The sequence below is a fragment of the Lissotriton helveticus genome, chromosome 4_1 (assembly GCF_964261635.1).
Source record: "Lissotriton helveticus chromosome 4_1, aLisHel1.1, whole genome shotgun sequence".
NCBI classification, from domain to species: Eukaryota; Metazoa; Chordata; class Amphibia; order Caudata; family Salamandridae; genus Lissotriton; species Lissotriton helveticus.
In genome coordinates, this window is record NC_136063.1 from 341,780,786 (window position 1) to 341,803,744 (window position 22,959).

Consider the following 22,959-nt stretch of genomic DNA (forward strand, 5'->3'; position numbering starts at 1 on the left):
TACCTGAAACATCCGATGCAACACATCCCCCATTGTTTCAGCTGGGGTCCAGTGGTTATTATATGGACTGTATTAGCTTTTCCTCTGACCCATCTTCCTCATCATCTTCTGTGGCAGAGCCCACTACATCTACCAGTCTTTTCATCTTCTGGTTCAAAAAGACTTACTTGGTCCCACCCTGAATGTATATCTGGATGGTGCTTACAATAATATTCCTTTTCATGTGGATTGGGTTTGTGACTGTGTTTTTCCTCTTGATTAATGGCCATTATTTACCTGAACGCTCTGCTGTGAACTTTGTTAACGGAGTTCTGGCCCCTCATATGTCGTCCCATATCATGAAAAGAGACCAAGTCCTTGTCAATATATCAGCATAGCCTGTTGTTTATGGCATTGTTTGAGATAAGCACTATAGGGGGTGTGAGGAATGCACATGTCGCAGTGCATTTGGTTTGGGCAGCAGACACAGCCCAGTTTTCATGTGATTGTTTGGGATAAAGCATCATACGATAGCCATGGCCTGACTGAAATTTTGAACATTTCAAATGTTTTCCACGTTTCCTTAGTGGTTTTGCCTGACATACATTCTGATAATTGGGATGGTCATGCCATTCATTCATTGTTCTCTGATTTAAAATATTAAGCTGCATTTAACACTGAAGATTTGTATTTGAATTTGGAATATTAGGCAGATTTATTCGGTTATCAACAATATGGCAATCCTTTTTTATCAAAGACCAAAACCCAGAGACCATTTTTTAACTATACCCATTGGGAGCATTGCCCAACACCCTTACAGGGAAGTTCAAAGACCCAACAAAGTTTATTTATGTATTTTTCTTGTTACAATCTGTCAGACCCACAGACCTATTTTTATAAACTGAAGATGCCGCCCCAAACTAAGTTTATGTTGACACAAACTAAATAAGTTTACCTCATGTCCTTCAGGAATGATTTGTCCATGAAGGGTTATGAGCATTGAAAGGACGCAATTGATTTAAAATCCATTTGGGGTACTAGGGATTGGCAAGTGCAGAGTACTGAAGCGTTGCATCTGGCATGTCTGATAACGTCCCAAACCTTATTTTAGAATGATACGGTACAACAGACTCATTGTTTTGGTTTAGCCACGGCCAAAATCTAAATGTTCCCTCATTCCATTATTGGCTCCATATGATGCATGGCAAACACACACTAACTACACAATCGAAGACTTAGCTGTCTTGTATCAAAATGGCACACTCAGCTCCTAATCTATTGACCATTTGGGATGGTTGTTGTGGCCGACAACTTTGAATGCATGTCAATTACGTTTTTTGACTACTACAAAAGGTTTTGCACAAAGCAGACCTTGTCCTCGCTTCACACACTCCCATACAGTTACCACATACTATGTGGGTAAATTATGTCAACAATGGTTGGAACATTCTACATTATCATCTGTTAAACAGCATCTTTCCCTTTTGTCTCGAGACATCAATCTTGCTGATTTTCTTTTAGGTCCAAAGACCCCTTGCACAAATCGCTTTATTTATTCAGCGTATAATGTATTTTGGAAAGTGTTGCAGATGGAAGCTGCAGTGCGTCTGCGGCAAATTGATCAGGCTAATTTAGAAAACATTCTTGCAGTAGTCGATAACAGCATTGATATGCAGTCCTCCTGAATATATACTTTGGATAATATTGTATCATCCGTCATTGACATTGTCCAACATGAAGTGTCTGTTTTGTATCATGGTCTAAAATAACTTACGTTCTGTAATGCACTTTGCTTGGACCTTGCAAATTCTCACAAATAGAATTGCCATGGGATTATTTGAATGCAATTGCACTGTTTTTGCTATTTGATTTGACTGATAAACAGAAATGAATGTCCATGAAAGACGCAATATACACATTGTTACATATTGAACAATTGGAACAGTTACCGTTTTCTGTGGCAGAGACTGATTCAGCTGTGTGGTTAATACATGGGGTTATTTCATTGTTTCTTTTTAGTACAGCTAGACTTTCCTGCCATCCATTTGTGTTTGGTGGCCAAGGCTGGTGCAGTTATCGGTGCAACCCTTAATTGGCTGTGTCTCTGGCAGGGTATGCCTTGAAGCACCAGGGGAACTCCCACTAGGAATCAACACATTATTAGAGCCGACCACCGGATGCAAGAGGTAACAAGGTGCAATAGTAGGTGTGAACCCCTCCAGATGCAAAGCCAGTCTGTATTACCTCACTTTTTAAATACAGACTATGCTCAATTAACTCAATCTCATTGGACACGTTGTTAACCACCCTCTCCAACATGCTGTCAAGAGTAACAGAGGGTTGTGCAGGTGGTGGGCCAGTACGTTTTTCCATGGTAGATTACTTAGCCAAACTGTTACCAATTCAGTTTTTCCGGGAAAACACTCGCCTCGGACCTCAAAGCCAGCACTTTTGTGTCACTGAAAAGAGAATAGGCCCAGCCTAGCCTCTGTCAGCCGCTGACGGGCACAGATGGGCCCGCTCTTAGCCCTGGCTTTGCACGGGTACGTACATGGCCGTGTCCTGCACAGCGGGGGCCCAGCTGGCAGAAGTACATGTATTCGGGGGCAAGGAGCGGGCGTGCTGAGGCTGTGACCGCCACTAGGGAGGCTGAGACTTGTGGTCCTGGTCCCCCTCTTCAAAATCGGCCTTCCAGCCTAGTCGGGGTCCAACCGACAGAGCTTTGTGCCTCCGGGCGCAAGGAGTGGGCGTGATGAGGCAACTGTGGCCGCTAGTCAGATTGGGGCTTGTGGTCCTGGTCTCCGCTATGCAAAAACGGGCTCAATCTGCACTCATTATGGGCCAGCCCAGAGAGCAACTGGGAGTGACAAAATAAACTTGTTGGTAAAAGGGAGGAAATAGAGGCCCATCTACTTGCGGAAAGGCTGCTTAGGCCCCCCCCCGGGCCACAGGCAGAACCTGAACAGCACAGATACTGCACAATTCGGCCACCACACTGTCCAAAAACAGCAGCCCACAGCTGCAACTTGGATACTGGCACATTGCCAGAGTGCCAGCTTTACTAATCCGACCCATTGTAATGCAACCTCAGACTTTGATGGCCGCCCCCAGGTCAAAGCCCCACTTTTGGTTGGAAAACTGGTATGAAAACTTAGGAATATTAGGAAGGTACCCTGAAATCAGATCTCGATGATCTACGAAGAAGAGCCATGCAGCAGCAAATACTGAAGACACCAACTGACCTGCTCTCTGCCCTACTTGCCTGTCAGAAGCCCTCAAAGACCCTGCTGAAGAAGTGCTACTCACCCCTCAGACCAGTGACCTCTAGAACCCAGGGAGAACTGTCTACCTTCTAGCAAGGCTCCTAATCTCCCACGAACAGCAGACCTGTCCTGAAGAAACCATCTGCAAAGAAAAAGAACTCTGCCTTGTTGAACCGCAAACTCGCCTCCAGATCCACCACTGCAGCCGACGCCCACGGGCAGAATCTAAGTGGCCCACAAGTCCTGCAAAGGTTTCCCAGTCCTTCTGAGCTCGAGTCCACTGTGGGCTGACTCATGCCAGACTCTTCCGTGACACCTGCAGCCTCAACTTAAAGGCTCCTCCTGAACGCAACCTGCATGGTAAGAGTTTTGCAATGTCTAAGGACTCTCGGGCACTGAAAGCCCCTGGGACTTTTGGACCTAAACCATCGCTAGTATTTTATAAATAGTTATTTTTTATATTACTGCTTTTAAAATGTTTTATAATGGTTCAATGAATAAAGATTTTTCAAATTGTTTAATAACTATACATAACATGTGTAACTATTAAACATTATGATTTTTCAAACTGTTTAATAAATATACATACGTTTTGTTATTTATTTTTTTGATCAATCAACCATGTTAGATGATGCTATTTGTAAAGAACGTATTGTAATTTATGTATTGAAATTAAAAGTATTTTAATAAATTGTTTTAAAAATGGTGATATAAGTATTTGTAATAAGGATTTCACAATGTTTTAAATATGTTCAATTAATGTACATCTTTGAATGTTTTCTGCGTGCTTTACAAAATATAGTAACATTTTTGCTAAACGTTTAAATGTTATTTTACATTTTACAAAATAAATTTACAAATAAAAATATACATTTTAAATAATACAATATCAATATAATATAATACAATATTTTGTAGTCAATATTTTGGTACTTTAAATTGTGTAAAGTTGAGATTTTTGATAATCGTCAATATTTTCACATTTATATGTTTGCACCACTATATTTGTATAGTCAATATTTTGGCATATAACCCCACCAAAGATAATGAGCATCCATCTGCACACATGATGGTACAACATGAGTTGTTCACAATACATGGGAACTCCCACAAAAATAATGCAATGCGAAATAGTTAGAAACAGCATTTTGATGTTTAGATTGTAAAAATGCAAGTTGGTTGAGTAATAGGGGCACTGAGCAGGGGTTGATGCTTAACTAATGAAAATACAAATAGACACACAGCAGGAATTGTAAATATGAACGTTTTAACAAAAAGCAAACAGTGTTGTACTCCATGAGCGCATACAGCATGTGTACTGTATTATAAATTTGATCATTATAAACTTGATAATTGGAAAAGTAGGTGATTGATTCTTCTGTATTATCGATACACCCCCGAAGAAGGGATTTTCCCGAAATGCATTGGGTGATTTTTAATAAAGCGTGACATGCGGAAATATTAATCATTGCTATGCCGATCTTGCACAATACTGAATGAAAAGGAAAATGAGTAAAATGAATTGAAGAATTCAGAGGATTAAAATGGATGAATTATAATGGAGAAAATTGCGGAATAAGTGAAGAGTTTCATGAATTTAATTCATTGGATTCGTTTTGGCTGTGCAGCTTGAAGGGGATCGTAATGTTGTGCCCACGTGTTCTTACTATATTGCAGCGCAATCGGATGGAGTGCGGAGCAAGCGAGCACCCCTATAATGTTGAATTGAAAGAGTACGTTTATTAAGGGACATAAAGAACATGGGAGTTCATAGAAGAGAAGGTGTGCATCTCACCATCTTGTTTTTGATATTGAACTCCCACAATGCCCCATAACTGCATCCCCAGCTCTGCATGAAAACATGGACCTCTACCTAGTGCCTAGAGGGTGACTGCCTCATCAAACATGGACCTCTACCTAGTACCTAGAGGGTGACTGCCTCATCACTGCTGTGAGCAGTCGCTCCCCTGGCTCCCTGCTCGAACTGCTTTGTGGTATCGTTATTCTGCGCTTGAAATTCCTGCTCAGACATTCACAACGCGACTATTGCATAGAGCTGCGCTTGAGATCTGGCTCCTTACTTTTAGCGCGTTATTTTGCATTGTGACGATTTGCTTTAAATGTGCCTCATTTTGTCTGCAGAGATCAATTGAAATTGTTGCGCTTTTAATTTGAGTGTGCCTTCGTTGCTCTCTTCTGTGGCGCTCTATTGGTAGTGCTTGGCACTTTGCTGCTCGTGCTTTTCCACACGACGCCATTTGGTTGTTGTTGATTTTCCCTGCAAGGCCGTCCTCTAGAGCCCGCCCCGCCTCCCAGCTGAGCCCCCCTCGCCCCTCCCCCTCCACCCATTTATGCTAGTTGCACCCACGCGCAGCGTCTACGCGCAGCGACCGCGCCCAATCCGCGCCGAAGGTGCGCCAAAGGTAAGCCCGTCTACGCCTGTCCGCGCCTGGCCCGCGCCCAGCGCCAGACCCCCTGCCCCCCGTACCACCCACCCCTCCCGCATTACTTACGATGCCACCACCCTCCTAGCCCTTAACCCCGGCCGTTCCCCCAACTGCGTCCAAGCCGCTCCTGGACACACCCATGGACCCTTCTCCTGCAACTCCTGCAAGTTCGACGCCTCCAAGAACAACTCCTCATCTACGAACACACAACAGATATCCGACCCCAACCACCTACAATGCATCCTGCTCAACACCCGCTCGGTCCACAGGCACGCCATCGACCTCTGGAATCTACTAGACACCATCTCTCCGGACGTCGCCTTCCTAACAGAAACATGGATGAACGCCACATCAGCCCCAGACATCACCATTGCCATCCCGGAAGGCTACAAGATCATCCGCAAGGACCGTACCGGCCACACAGGAGGAGGCATCGCTATCGTCCACAAGAAATCCATCCGCATCTCTACCAGCTCAGACGTCAATCTCGCCAACTCTGAACACCTCCACTTCCAGATCCAGACCGACCCTATAACCACACTCAGAGGCACCCTCCTTTACAGGCCACCAGGACCCCGCGCACAATTTAGTGAAGACATCACGGACTTCATCACTCCGCACGCGCTCCCCTCCGAGAATTACATCCTTCTGGGAGACCTCAACTTTCACCTTGAAAAGGACAACGACCGCAACACCACCTCCCTTTTGGACAACCTCGCCAACCTCGGACTTAAACAACTGGTCACTACCCCCACCCACATCGCAGGCCACACACTCGACCCTATCTTCACCTCCAGCAAACATGTCTCCTTCAGCCACACCACAGCTCTCCTTTGGACTGACCACAGCTGCGTTCACTTTACCTACAACAAGCCCACACCCAACAACCACCCCAACCCACTCTGCAAAGAAACTGGAACAAAATCACCATCGACCAGATCTCCTCATCGCTTCTTCAAAACCCCCCAGCCTACTCCTCAAACCCAGACCAAGCAGCCACCCACCTCACCCAATGGTTATCCAACAGCGCCGACATCCTAGCACCACTGAAAAAACGACAAATCAAACTAGGCAGCAAGAAGGCCTCCTGGTTCAACGATGATCTTAAGAAATCCAAGAAACTCTGTCGCTCCCTGGAGAAGACCTGGAAAAAAGACCCAACCACCAGCACCAAGGACGCCTTCAAAAACGCCACCCGCATTCACCACCGACTGATCCAGAATGCCAAGAAAGCCGCCTTCAAGGACCGACTAGATAACAACGCCCACAACAGCAAGGAATTATTCAACATCGTCAAGGAATTCACCAACCCCTCAGCCAACTCCAACGACATCACCCCCTCTCAAGCCCTCTGCGACTCCCTGGCCTCATTCTTCCACAATAAAATTGCTGACATCCACAACAGCTTCAACAACCGACCCGAAGACCAACCCACCCAACCCCCTGCAGGACCCCCACCCCCCCTGAACATCCTCAATGACTGGAAGCCAATCTCCACTGAGGACACCATCCGTCTGATGAACTCTATCCACTCAGGATCCCCCACAGACCCATGCCCGCACCACATCTTTAACAAAGCAAACTCCATTATAGCTCCGCACCTCCGAGACGTCATCAACTGCTCCCTCAACTCCGCAACCTTCCCGGAAAGCTGGAAACATGCCGAACTCAGCGCCCTCCTGAAGAAACCCACAGCTGACCCCACCGAACTCAAAAACTACCGCCCTATCTCACTCCTTCCATTCCCGGCCAAAGTCATCGAGAAAGCGATCAACAACCAGCTCGCCGCATTCCTCGAAACCAACAAATCCCTCGACTCCTCACAATCCGGCTTCCGAGCCAAGCACAGCACTGAAACCGCCCTCATCGCAGCAACAGACGACATTCGAACTCTACTGGACAATGGAGACACAGTCGCCCTCATCCTCCTCGACCTCTCCGCAGCCTTCGACACGGTCTGTCATAACACCCTTTTACAACGCCTCAGAAACGTCGGAATCCAAGGAAAAGCACTGGAATGGATCACCTCGTTCCTTACCGGAAGAACTCAGAGAGTCCGCCTTCCACCATTCAAATCAGAGGCCACTGAAGTCATCTGCGGCGTACCATAAGGATCTTCACTCAGCCCCACCCTCTTCAACGTATACATGAGCCCTCTCGCGGCCATCGCACGCCAACATAACCTCAACATCATCTCCTACGCTGATGACACTCAACTGATCCTCTCACTCACCAAAGACCCTAACACCGCCAAAACCAACCTGCATGAAGGAATGAAAGAAGTAGCCGAATGGATGAATCACAGCCGTCTGAAACTGAACTCAGACAAAACAGAAGTCCTCATCCTAGGCACCTCCCCCTCCGCCTGGGATGACTCTTGGTGGCCAGAGGCCCTTGGAAAAGCACCCATCCCGACGGACCACGCACGGAACTTGGGCGTCATCCTGGATTCCTCACTCTCGATGAACAGACAAGTCAACGCCGTTTCCTCATCTTGCTTCAACATTCTTCGCATGCTCAAAAAAACATTTCGCTGGATCCCCACCGACACTAGAAAAACAGTCACCCACGCTCTGGTCACGAGCCGTCTGGACTACGGAAACACCCTCTACGCCGGTACCACCGCAAAACTCCAGAAAAAACTCCAACGCATCCAGAACGCTTCAGCCAGGCTCATATTAGACATCCCGCGTAAAGATCACATCTCTGGACACCTGAAAAACCTCCACTGGCTCCCCGTCAATAAAAGGATTACTTTCCGGCTCCTAACCCACGCACACAAAGCGCTCTACGAAATCGGACCCGAATGCCTCAACACAAGACTGTCCTTCTACACCCCCTCCCGCCAACTACGATCCGCCAACCAAGCCCTTGCCACTGTACCTCGCATCAACAAAACCACAATGGGAGGTAGATCCTTCTCCTACCTGGCAGCTAAAACCTGGAACTCACTTCCCACTCACCTTCGCCTTACTCAGAACCACCTAGCATTCAGAAAGCAACTTAAAACATGGATATTTGACAAGTAATTCCCCACTCTTCTCCAAGCACCTTGAGACCCCCTGGGTATGTAGAGCGCTATATAAATTTATTGACTTGACTTGACTTGACTTGACCTATACTCATTTCCCTGGAACCCCTGCACCCACAGCACTGCAATAGGCCAATGCATGATGTCACACACACACTAGCACATGTGCAATTAACTCCTGACAATAATACCAGGGACAACTGCAGTCTATGTGACAGTGCGACCCAGCGTCAGAAAACTGGGGTACAGACACAGTGCTTCATGATTTGCACCCTCACCGATACAGTCCTTCCTTGGAGCTCCAACATCTGACTGCTGAGGAGAGAGACATTATTGTGTAGGTATGCTGGATGAGTCAACAGGCTACAAAGGAAACTAGAAGTCCTTGTCGAAACCCTCTATGCCCTTAACCATGCACCAACAATCACTTGAGAAAAGTAGACCAACCTTGACCATAGTTTGTGTAGTCACTAGTGTTCATGCACAATATGAAGGCTTCCAATGCTGCACACTTTATTATGCAAAGTGGGCTTGACTCCTACTTGCCTCCCTGGAAGGCACACTGCTGTCAGCAACCATACAGCACTATTTGATTATATTACAAGAAACAGAGTGATGTAGGAAATGCTTGAATTATTATCAGCCAAAGGTCATTGCACCTCCACATTGAAATCCATAATTTTGTATCTCCTGTGCCACTTGAGACATAGGCCGGTCAAATAAAAATTAGTATTGGTCCTGCTGTAATTATCGCAGTCCAACAGGACCTACAGCACTGGCCCTATTTAGACTGGGCCACAAGCATCCCGAGGCAACTTTTTGATCTGCATGAGGCCTCGCCATTGAGGTATAACTTAAATCTTGTGGTACAGCGTACATGAGATTTATGTATACAGCACTTAGGTTATCCAAAGCTACAAATATCAAAGGGATGGAAGGAATTATTGGATTCATCTGAGCTACTGTGATCGCTCTTGCCACATTCCATCACATTAGTTTTCAACCACTGCACCACTCAAGAGAGAGACCAGCCACATGCAAGTCAGATTTACTCATGCTTCAATAGGAACAGCCTGGCAGGAGCCATCCTTATGGAAACACAACCAACCTCAGACCAGTTTCATCTGAACAAAACTAGGACAAACACTGTTCTCTTCTTTGAAAGATGTCCGCATATTAAGGCATTTCACACTCCCAAGTTGTTATTCCCAAGCTCCTTTGACAAGGAAAAAAAACAGGCAAAATTAGCATTGGATAGAAAGGTCAGAGAGAGGCAAAGCGTTGTAATTAGATGTGCAAATAGTAAACTGCATTCCGAGCTCATTAAAGCTAATGTCGTTAGGGTTTTGCTGAATCCTGCAGTGCTGGTATTTCCCAAGTGAAATACCAAGGTCAGTAAATCTCGCAAACTATTGCTCTGGGCCTATGCCAGTTTTTCTGGAAACAATACGTTTATCGGTCGGGAATAGGATGTCCCATGCTATCATTGCTAAAGTTACTCTGTAACTCTGAGGGGTTCATGATCTCAATATCTGTCGGATGTAGCAATCTTTTAATGCTTTACATGGTTTCATTCGGAAGACATACACTGCTTTGTTGTATCTGCTTCTGTAAAAGGTAGTTTGCCTTGAACACTTCATTTCTCCAAACCAGGTGAGAGACAGTCTCCCACACTATTTGGCTAAAAGCACATTTATGTAAGTGATCTTTTTAACTCAGCACACAATATACACCAACAGTGTGCAAGCTGCTTTATTAGGCTTCGTTTCTCTCATCTATGGGTCCCAGTTGTCTTCAGCGAAGCCAGTGTTTGTCTTCCTAGTCCATATGAGGGCTTGTCTAGGAGTTTCTTCTATTTTCCCATTTATGGGTGCACTGTACACTTTCTAACAAAGCTGATCTTGCCTTTTTGCATCTTTCCCTCCTTTGACTATGGAGCTGTCTGTCATGCCTTCCACATTCAATTTAATTGTCACCGTTGAATCAGGCGAGGTTAATTGTTCAGTTGAGGCAGCTTCTCAAATGAATCATCTTTTGGATCAATGAGCAGCGCAGCTTATTGTGCGTATTTAATAGTTATATAACAAAGTGCAAAAGCAGCATGATCGTTTTACAAAAAAATCCTTTAAACTTTAAGAACACTGTACATTCTCTGTCTTCAGTCTATTGCTGTGCATTTAATTATGCAGGATGTGAGCTCCCTGCATCATCTCCACAGATTCCTTTGAAGCATCATTTGTTGTTATATAGGGAGTTGTATGACATAGCAAATATCTTTGTTTGGTGTGTTTGAGATCCATAGTGAAACATTTCCACAGGTTATTAGCTAGAGAATAAGATATATAGGTGGGAAGGATGTCAATGATTCTGACCATGGGAGAAAGAAGATGAAAGGGAAGTGTATATATATATATAGAGTTTTGGGACCAGATTTATGAAAATGTGACCACAAATGTGTAGGATGGAAAATGCACCTTCAAAATATACAACCACATTTTCTGCAGGTCCCTATTCCCACCGTGGACCTTTATTCTAATGGAGGGTCTTTCCGCCAGTGCACATACTGCGCGCATCGAATTAGGCTGGCCTCCAAGGATGGACATTAGAACGGCAGTCACATGTCCGCTGCGTTAATGAGCAGGGACTGCCATGAGTGGCGCGAGCATAGCGAGGGTGTCCCTGGATGTCACAGGTGTCACCATTCGCACTCCCCTATCACCTGTGGAAGCAGCACTGGGGTACATAGGTGCTAAAGGTCCTTTAAAGGTTCGCATCTATCTGTAGCCTAGGGGCACATAAGGTACAGAGCTGCTTTTCTAAGTCAAGATCCACCGAGAGTAGAGCTGGGCAAAGAGCACTGAGGACGCATTTTCCGCACATGTCAGTGATGGGAGTTAAGCTCTGCTATGCTCGGAGTGAGGCCCTCTTTATAAAACAGAACGTTTACAGGTGGATCCCTTGGTTCAAATAGGCAGCACCTGTCACATCCCAAGTACACGGTATGCCGGGAGACTTTGTGGAAAAAAATTAACACCGTGCTCCATCAGTGCATTGTGGGCAGGTGCAGAATCATTCTATGAATCATTACATGCACTGATTGAAGCTGTGTGCTCAATTGCTACACGGGGTAGGTTTTGTCGGTGCAGCAGGTGCAGTGACACCGAGGCCCAAAGGCCTGCGGTGCCCTGAATACTGATGTTTTTCACAGCTCAAACAGCAGTCAAAGAGCCCATTTCCATTCCTTGGACCAGGGTCACGACACACTGGCTACGGCTACTGTCACTTGGCAAATGTGAGCGAACCCCCCCCCCCCCTCTCCCCACACACACACACTTACACCCCACCCTCGTTTATCGACACTCCAATTAGGGGGAAAAAGTATTTTGGTGTGCATTGCCGTCAGTACGTCATTTCAAGCAGTCACCAGAATGAAACAAACGTAGCACATATTTTTCTCTGTGCAGAATATATCAATTGGAGCCCTGTACAGCACTTTTTCTGCCCACGCATGGGATTGGCGATTTCAAAAGTTCTAATACACGTCTTTTGTTGTTAAAACCCTTCTTTTGTGTGGAAAGGATGAAAAGTAGAAGAGAGCAGTAATTCCTCAAGGATGCCTAGAAACATTATGCTGTATGTTTGAACTGGCGTGTGGGAATAATAACGGTATGAAGCTCTCTGAGCTTCCCCAAGTCTTTCAGATAATCGTGCATTAATTAGGCTCTGCCTTCAGGACATAATGGAGGATATTGGCCAGGGAGGTTGGCAAATCTTTTCAAGTATTCTGATTACAGAAAAACCCTGCTGACGCACGCCATTTTAGATATGGTCTTAAATATGGTCACTAGAGTGACGTGTACATTTTCTGCGTTTGCTGTCTTCCAAAAAATAATCAATACAATGAATTTTACATTATGTTAATTTGTAGCCACCACTGCGTCCCTCTTTCCTTCTTGCTATGTTTGTCGTGTAAAATGTAATTATATGTAATTGTAATTATACCTTTCATAAGATAAGGAAAGCTAGCGTTTGTTAACCTTTTTTTTACTTTTAGCATTCGTGAACTTGAACTCTTTGGCTTCTAAAGGTAATTGGATACACGATACTAGGATGGTTTTGAAATGTTTCCAATACATGATTTGAGAAATAATAATTCTGTCTTTCTGTAAACCGTTTTATCAGCACCATAGGGGCGTTCTAAATAATGTGCACGCTCTAATCCTCGCTAAATGATATACGCAATAAAGAATATTTATAATTATTTCGAAATACCTTCAGATTCATTATTGTTTTTTTTCACACAAGAACACCACCACCATTGAAAGAGGCCCATGGAAATAAATGTTATTTTGTTCTTCGAAGTCTGTGTAAGTCACTTGTTTGATTCACAAAGGTAGTCCCATATCTCAGAATCCATAGTGTAGGCCTTTTCATTGTGTAGATTTGCACACGCCTCCTGGCGTGTAACATGCTTTAGTCAAAGGTGCGAAAAAGGCAAGCAAGCCAGTCTTCGCCAGTCCACCCTTCCAACGTGCTCAGTCAGCGCCAGCCATGCTGCCGGTGGGAATCTATCTTAACACTTTAGGATTAGCTATACCCGTGACAAACTGCTACATATTGGTAAATGCAAAAAGAACCATTGATGGACAGAAACAAGCATCAAAGGACCGGTTTCGGGCTTTCAGCCCTCATCAGCCACGATAGCTAGACTCCAGTAGGCATGGAGAGCACGGGACCCACGTCTGAGCATACCCGTCCAGCATACCCGTCCCACTCGAGGTGACAAATGCAAAAAGAACAATTGATGGACAGAATGCAGAACAATGTCATACATTCACCCCAGTACAGAGATCTGGGCCTAAATCCATTGTTGTTTTGTTCACCATGCCATTCCAGTTTGGACCCAACCATATGCAAACCAGTCTTGACCCTGCGCCCAATGGGAACAGTCCAGCCCGAACTGCCAGGCCAGCTCCTCACAGGACAGGAAACAAGCATCCAAGGAACAGTTTTGGGCTTTCAGCCCTCATCAGCCAGGATAGCTAGCAGCCACGGCCGGCAGTGGGAGTACCTGCAGGGTGACGTGGGGAGGGGGCGGGGCAGGGTGGGGGGTAGTAATGAATGGATTATGGAGTTATACAGACAAGTAAACATTTAAATAAATGAAACGAATTTCGTTGCGCACACTGCATTGCATTTGGGGATGCAGTGCACTCAACAAAATTCATTTTATTTATTTAAATGCTTACTTACCTGGGAAGCTCTGTAATCCATACATTACTACCCCCCACCCTGCCCCTCCCACTCCCCACGTCACCGCACTGCAGGTACTCCCACTGCCAGCCTCGGCTGATAGCTAGACTCCAGTGGCATGGAGAGCATGGGACCCACGTCTTAGCATACCCGTCCACCATACCCGTCCCACTCGGGGTGACAAATGCAAAAAGAACAATGGATGGACTGAATGCAGAACAATGTCATACATTCACCCCAGTTCAGAGATCGGGGCCTAAATCCATTTTTTTTTGCTCAGCTTGCCATTCCAGTTTGGACCCAGCCATATGTAAATCAGTCTTGACCCAGCGCCCAATGGGAACAGTCCAGCCCGAACTGCCAGGCCAGGTCCTCCCTGGCACATGGTACAAACATCCTAGGACCGGTTTCGGGATTATAGCCCTCATCAGCCAGGATAGCTAGACTCCAGTGGCATGGAGAGCACGGGACCCATGTCTGAGCATACCCGTCCCACTTGGGGGTAACAAATGCAAAAAGAACAATTGATAGACAGAATGCAGAACAATGTCATACATTCACACCAGTACAGAGATCTGGGCCTAAATCCATTGTTTTTTTTGCTCAGCATGCCATTCCAGTTTGGACCCAGCCATATGCAAATCAGTCTTGACCCAGCGCCCAATGGGAACAGTCCAGCCCGAACTGCCAGGCCAGGTCCTCCCTGGACTGGACACAAGCATCCTAGGACCGGTTTCGGGCTTTCAGCCCTCATCAGCCAGAATAGCTACACTCCAGTGGCATGGAGAGCACGGGACCCACGTCTGAGCATACCCGTCCCACTCGGGGTGAAAAATGCAAAAAGAACAATTGATGGACAAAATGCAGAACAATGTCATACATTCACCCCAGTACAGAGATCTGGGCCTAAATCCATTGTTGTTTTGTTCACCATGCCATTCCAGTTTGGACCCAGCCATATGCAAATCAGTCTTGGCCCTGCGCCCAATGGGAAGAGTCCAGCCCGAACTGCCAGGCCAGGTCCTCCTTGGACTGGAAACATGCATCCTAGGACCAGTTTCAGCCCTCATCAGCCAGGATAGCTAGACTCCAGTGGCATGGAGAGCACAGGACCCACGTCTGAGCATACCCGTCTCACTCGGGGTGACAAATACAAAAAGAACCATTGATGGAAATAATGCAGAACAATGTCATACATTCACCCCAGTACAGAGATCTGGGCCTAAATCCATCGTTTTTTTGCTTGCTCAACCTGCAAATCCAGTTTTGACCCAGCCATATGAAAATCAGTCTTGACCCTGCGCCCAATGGGAACAGTCCACCCCGAACTGCCAGGCCAGGTCCTCCGTGGACTGAAAACAAGCATCCTAGGACCAGTTTCGGGCTTTCAGCCCTTATCAGCCAGGATAGCTAGACTCCAGTGGCATGGAAAGCATGGGACCCACGTCTGAGCATATCCTTCCCACTCGGGGTGACAAATACAAAAAGAACAATTGATGGACAGAATGCAGAACAATGTCATTCATTCACCCCAGTGAAGAGATCTGGGCCTAAATCCGTCATTTTATGCTCATCATGCCATTACAGTTTGGACCCAGCCATATGCAAATCAGTCTTAACACTGCGTCCAATGGGAACAGTCCAGCCCGAACTGCCAGGCCAGGTCCTCCCTGGACTAGAAACAAGCATCCTAGAACCGGTTTTGGGCTTTCAGCCCTCATCAGCCAGGATAGCTAGACTCCAGTGGTATGGAGAGCACCGGACCCACATCTGAGCATACCCGTCCCACTCGGGGTGACAAATGCAAAAAGAACAATTGATGGACAGAATGCAGAACAATGTCATACATTCACCCCAGTACAACGATCTGGGCCTAAATCCATTGTTTTTTGCTCACCATGCCATTCCAGTTTGGACCCAGCCATATGCAAATCAGTCTTGACCCTGTGCCCAATGGGAACAGTCCAGCACGAACTGCCAGGCCAGGTCCTCCTTGGACTGGAAACAAGCATCATAGGACCGGTTTCGGGCTTTCAGCCCTCATCAGCCAGGATAACTAGACTCCAGTGGCATGGAGAGCACAGAACCCACGTCTTAGTGTACCCGTCCCACTCGGGGTGACAAATGCAAAAAGAACAATTGATGGACAGAATGCAGAAAAATGTCATACATTCACCCCAGTACTGAGATCTGGAACCTAAATCCATCATTTTTTTGCTCACCATGCCATTCCAGTTTGGACTCAGCCATATGCAAATCAGTGTTGACACTGCGCCCAACGGGAACAGCGCAGCCTCAGCTTCCAGGCCAGGTCTTCCCTGGATTGGAAACATGCCTTCTAGGACTGGTTTCGGGCTTTCAGCCCTCATCAGCCAGGATAGGTAGACTCCAGTAGCTTGGAGAGCATGGGACCCATGTCAGAGCATACTTGTCCTACTCGGAGTGACAAATGCAAAAAGAACAATTGATGGACAGAATACAGAACAATGTCATACATTCACCCCAGTACAGAGATCTGGACCTAAATCCATCGTTTTTTTGCTCACCATGCCATTCCAGTTTGGACTCAGCCGTATGCAAATCAGTCGACCCTGCGCCCAATGTGAATAGTACAGCTTGAACTGCCAGGCCAGGTCCTCCTTGGACTGGAAACAAGCATCCTAGAACTGGTTTGGGGCTTTCAGCCCGCATCAGCCAGGATAGGTAGACTACAGTGGCATGGAGAGCATGGGATCCACGTCTGAACATACTAATCCCACTCTGGGTGACAAATGCAAAAAGAACAATTAATGGACAGAATGCAAAACAATGTCATACATTCATCCCAGTACAGAGATTTGGGCCTAGATCCATCGTTTTTTTGCTCACCATGCCATTCCAGTTTGAACCCAGCCATATGCGCATCAGTCTTGTCCCTGCGCCCAATGGAAACAGTCCAGCCCGAACTGCCAAGTCCTCCCTGGACTGGAAACAAGCATCCTAGGAACTGTTTCGGGTTTTCAGCCCTCATCAGCCAGGATAGCTAGACTCCAGTGGCATGGAGAGCACGGGACCCACGTCTGAGCATACCCGTCCCACTCATGGTGACAAATGCAAAAAGAACAATTGACGGACAGAATGCAGAACAATGTCATACTTTCACCCCAGTCCAGAGATCTGGGCCTAGACCCATTCTTTTTTTGCTCACCATGTCATTCCAGTTTGGACCACGCCATAGGCAAATCAGTCTTGACCCTGGCCCAATGGGAATAGTCCAGCCCAAACTGATAGGCCTGGTCCTCCTTGGACTGGAAACAAGCATCCTAGGACCGGTTTCGGGCTTTCAGCCCTCATCAGCCAGGATAGCTCGACTCCAGTGGCATGGAGAGCACGGGACCCACGTCTGAGCATACCCGTCCCACCCGGGGTGACAAATTCAAAAAGAACAATTGATGGACAGAATGCAGAACAATGTCATACATTTACTAAGGGTGGGCGTAGTTCGTGAAGTAACGCTACACGAAGCTACGCAAACTGCACTTCGCACTACGCGAACTTCACGTCGCACTACGCGAGCTGCGTAGTAGCATGTTCGCACTGTGCAAGATACGTTTTCAATGATTGCACAGTGCGGACAAGCATCCGGCACTGTGCAATCATTGAAAACGACATCTTGCACAGTGCGAGCTGTAGTTTTCTGCTGCTCGAGTAGATTTTTACTCGAGCGGCAGCTTTCTCAACGCAAACTGGTAGTTTCTCATTGCGAGCGGTCGCGAGCATGCGCAACCACTCGCAATAAGAAATCTGACCTCCCCGCGTTGAGAATCTTGCCGGGATGTCAATTTGCTTGCTCGCGGCCGAGAACATGACGTTGAGGACCGCGATCAAGCAAAAAACGACCGCTGAACTACGCTACGCTGCACTACGCGTGTTCGCACTGTGCTACGTAGTTGCGCAAACTTCGCAAACTACGCGAGCGTAGCGTAGTGCTTCCCCCAGGGTTAACATTTACCCCAGTACAGAGATCTAGGTCTAAATCCATCATTTTTTTGCTCAGCATGCCATTCTTGTTTGGACCCAGCTATATGCAAATCAGTCTTGACCCTGCGCCCAATGGGAACAGTCCAACCCCGAACTGCCAGGCCAGGTCCTCCCTCGACTGGAAACAAGCATCCTAAGACCAGTTTCGGGCTTTCAGCACTCATCAACCAGGATAGCTAGACTCCAGTGGCATGGAGAGCAAGGGACCCACTTCTGAGCATACCCGTCCCACTCAGTGACTAATGCAAAAAGAAAAATTGATCGACAGAATGCAGAACAATGTCATAGATTCACATATTGGTACAACGCTCTCTTTTTGTTCCACGGCTGTTGTAGCCATTCCAATATGTAATGCTACTAGAGCTGATCTTGTGGGTCCTTTGAAATGTGGGTTGTTGAATGCAAGATCTGTTCCAAAACATGCAGAGGAAATCAACATAGTGCTTGACTAATGGGGGGGGGTGGGATGTTAATGCTCTATATATCACCAACATGGGAACTACCCCTGATTCTGCAATTGTTGTTGACAGAGCCTGCCCCGAAGGATTTCAAATCTTCCACACCCCTCAGCCTATAAGGAAAGGGGGCATTATTGTTTTTCTTTATAAGGATAAGTGGAACTTCTCTATCTTTCCCATGGATGAATTTATCGAAATTGAAATGGCAGGCTTCCAGTTGAAGGGACAAAGGGAGAATGCCGCTGTTGGGCCTGTATTGTCCGCCCTGTGACGCAACAGGTGCAACACAGGACAACCCACTGATTGAGGGGAGTATATCTCAGACCCCTTGGTTTTGGCTTACAATGCCGTGGTCCTGTGACCATATGATGTTCCTAATGAAAGGGAGCCCAGCGGATGTGACGTCAGGGAGACACACAGAGGCCGGAATTCCGAAAGTACAACCAGATTCTGTGTCTTTTGCTGTGGTGTAGCATGGTCCTGCAAAGCAGCGTGAGCGGTCACAAAATCAGCAAGTGTCCAGCGCTAGAGTCACGCTAAGGACACAAAAGGGGGCTTTGCTATTGGTCGCTGATTACCTCAAACTCATCCCTTCTTCCTTGTTTAGATACCATAACTAACATGACTTTGATGCATGCAAACCTTTTCACGTTAGGAGACTGTAATCTCTGGGTGGAGGGAGATTTATCCCCAGCACAGAGGGAACTGATAAATTCTTGTGAGAACTTCAGTCTCCACCAGCTGGTAAAAGCCCCCACACTCTCGATCTATTATCCTCCCCAGAGGGGCTGATGTCAGTGGAGGGAATTTCACCTCTGTGTTTGATAGATCATTCACTTATTTCCTTTTACCTACATGTGAGCATTGAGGGTCATCACAAGAATACTATTATGCTCAAAATTAAAAACAGAGCTTGGCACTAACCTCCTGAGCCTTGCTCAGGGCCTATCTTTAACCTTTCCAAGACGTTCAGCCCTTTAGAGTAGGCTGAGAAATAAATTGTCAAACCTTTGAGTGTGAAATCCTAAGGGTACCTGATGGGGAGATTCCTTCAGTGACCCAAATACCTCACTCAGGGTATTCTGCTCCCTGGTACATTGCAGACTTAAAAGACGGTAACTTAGTAAATGGTGGCGGCACTACATAGAGGAAGATAAGCATTATCTTAAGATCTCTTTAAATGACTGTAAGAACCAAGGTAGAAAAACAAAAGCTGACTATTACCACTGGCTAATTGTGGCCACCTCTAACAAGGCAAAACAGATTTTCGAATTACTTCACGATCTCACAAATCCATCTTGTGTAAAACAAGCTACTACAGCATCACAGAAGCTATGTTATGACCTATCAGACATTTTTGAAAATAAAATCAAGTTGATCGTAAAAGATATTGAAAACTGTCATGAACTTGATAACCTCGCTTCTGACAAAACTGCCTAGCTCTGCACACCAGTCTTCGCAACAATGGCACTAATGAGCCTCCCAAGCCTTGGAATGACACACCACAATCTTTGTACCTTTCCAATGTAAGGTCGGACTGTTTCGATCCAATCACTGGGGAGGGCTTTAACATATTGTTTACATCTGTCAGGTCTGGACCCCCTTTAGACCCTCTTCCTCCAAAGCAATGGAGGAAATGGGAAGTTGAATTATCATCTTCATTACTACAACTCTTTAATTAGTCCCTCAAATCTGGCGTGATGCTTGAAAAAGGCTACAGTCAAGTCACTAATAAAAAAAGCCTCAGTGGACCCCATAATTTTGGCCAGTTGCAAACCAATATCTCTTCTCCCTTCTCCAGTAAAGATACTGGACAGACATGTCTGCAAAATCCTTTCCATGCATCTTGAGGATCAATCATGGTTAGAGGAGGAGCAATTCAGCTTTAGACCTAGCCACAGCACCAAAACCGCACTAATCCTATCTACTGTATATTCTACAGGTTGGTAGATAGCAGTAATTCAGTGGTGCTTGATCTTCTTGACTTGTCAGCAGCCTACGACGAAGTGAATCACAATACCCTACTTTCATATTATCTTCAGTAGGCGTTGGTGGTCCTGTGTCAAAATGGCTAAAATCATATTTACAAGACCGCTGCCAGGCTGCAGCCATACTGCCTTTCTGCTCTAAATTCAGAACAACTCAAAATGGTGTACAACAGGGATCGTCACTCAGTCCAATTGTGTTCAATGTCAATATTAAGTTATTACTTTTGGTCACTAAAACCTATAGGATTAAGGTTATTAACTATGCAGATGATACTCAACTGACTCTTTTACTTAAAAGCAACCAGGTGGACTCAATCTGTAATTTGTGGGCCTGCATGATAGACATTTCCAAGTGGTTGAGTGTAAACTCTCTGAAGCTGAACAAGAGGTGAAACTGAGCTCCTCTTCTGTGCTGTGGCTACAATGCCAATATTTGTGCTCTCCAATATTTGGCCTGGTGGCACCTTGGAGAAGGTCGGGAATCTTGGAGTAACGCTGGATGAAAATCTCTCACCTGAAAAACATGTGAATGGAGTAGCAGGGTCTCTTTCGCTCTTCTTCAGGGACTGTTTTCAATATTGTCTGCTCAAACAAGATCTCTAATTGCCAGGTGTGTAGTGCTCAGTAGGCTGGACTAATGCAATTCCCTCATTTTGGGAGCTCTCAATTACCTTATCAAGAAAGTGGAATGAGTTCAGGTAGCCACAGCCAAATTAACACTAAATATGCCCCAGAATTCTTCTTTTTCTGGTGATCTTAGAGATTTTCATTGGCTGCCTGTTGAGCAGAAGGTTAATTTTCAATCACTCTGCATTGTATTCAAAGCCTTCCAAACCAAGGGCCCTAAACTTTTGTAGGTTATGCCGAGAAAATACCACCCAGAAAGACTGTTATGCTCTGCTAAACTTAATCTTGTTCAAGAACAGATATTTAGAAAAGTGTGTCAAGGAGAGCATGCCTTTACTGTTAAAGTTGAACAGATGTAGAATAATCTGCCATCTCAAGTAATATCCCAGCTGGATCTGCTTAAGTTCAGGAAAGCCCTAAAAACCTGGCTTTCCCCTAAATAACACTGAGAGGACTCTCAGATGTCCCTTACTGATGAATTTAGAGATACCAGTGCCAGGATACCATTCTGCCCACAGTGTGCCCTATAAATAACCTCAAACATATACATATACATACATTGTCTAACCGGTTGGCGGTTTGGGTTTATACCTTGAGAGCTCCTTCAAAACTGAAGGTAATCCTACTATATCGTCTGCCTAAAGGGCTGCAAACAATTATAATTCTTCTGGTAAAGTGGTAAAGATCGCCAATGCATTGGTGAGCTCTAGCTAGGTAGAATCTGTGTGAACAGATTTGGTGCAGGTGATCAAATCACACCCATGCCTGCAACCAAAGGCTCAACACAGGCTCCAGCAGTCCCCACGGCCTGGGGGGCAGCTGCAGGGGGCCTCCTCAGCACAGTACCCTGTCCTGAGCGCTCCTGGTTGAGTCTGGAGGGGCCCCTCCATGCACCTTGCACCCCCTCAAGTTTCGTTACACCTTTGCCTGTAACGGACTTTGAGCAGAGCCAGATGGTTTTTTTTGGTAGATATAAACATTCGAGACATTATAGAACCCCGTGCAGTTCACCATGAAAGAGAAGTTGGAGGGATTGCTGGAAACTAGAAGACCTCTTGTGCAAAAATAATATCACCAGGTTATCCTAGCGGAGGACTTCAACTTAAAGGATCTGGATACAACCAACCCCCCCCCTCCCCACGGATCTGGCAGTGCAGCACCCCTGTCCAACTTCCTCAAATACCCAAAAAGCTTATCTAAACTCACGTACTAAAAAAAGCCCACTCAAACTCATGGGATCCTCTCCCTACCTTCAGAGACATCTCAAGAATTGAGTACATCATGGCCAGCGAAGCGCTGGCGGCCAGATTGGATGACTTTGAAGTTGAAGATAGGACGGAAAGCGATCATAGACCATTGAGAGTGGTCTTTCAGATGACAGTTCTGTCAGCTTTCTGTCACCAAACTATCGGTGTGTCAAGAGGGGCCGAAAAATATAGTGTCTTGATGAGGATCAAATGTTCTGACAAGATTGGCAACATGCTCCAAACGTGGCTGGATGAGAAACAGAAAGGCAGCCTGCCTTTGTCTCTCTCACGCATAAAGGACTAGGAAGATACCGTGGAGGACCTACAAGCAAAGCTCGGTAACTCCCAGCCACAACCACCCAGGCCCAAAGGGCAATCAAGATGTGGCAGCACTGGGCCAAACAAAGACATACAATATTGTAAACGGCTCATGTTTAAGGCCCTCGCAAAAAAGAAAAGAGGGGGCGGATCATCGGAGGGACCGTCGGTTGCTTCATTGAGGGCAGCACTAAGGAAGAAAATATGAGAACATAAAAATGCCACCACGGAGAGGGAATGGCTTAAAGTCTTCTCCCTGATTAAGCAGAATAACCCTGCGCATCTGTGGAGACATATAAACCAGCAGTAGCAGAAGAATCTCTAGAGA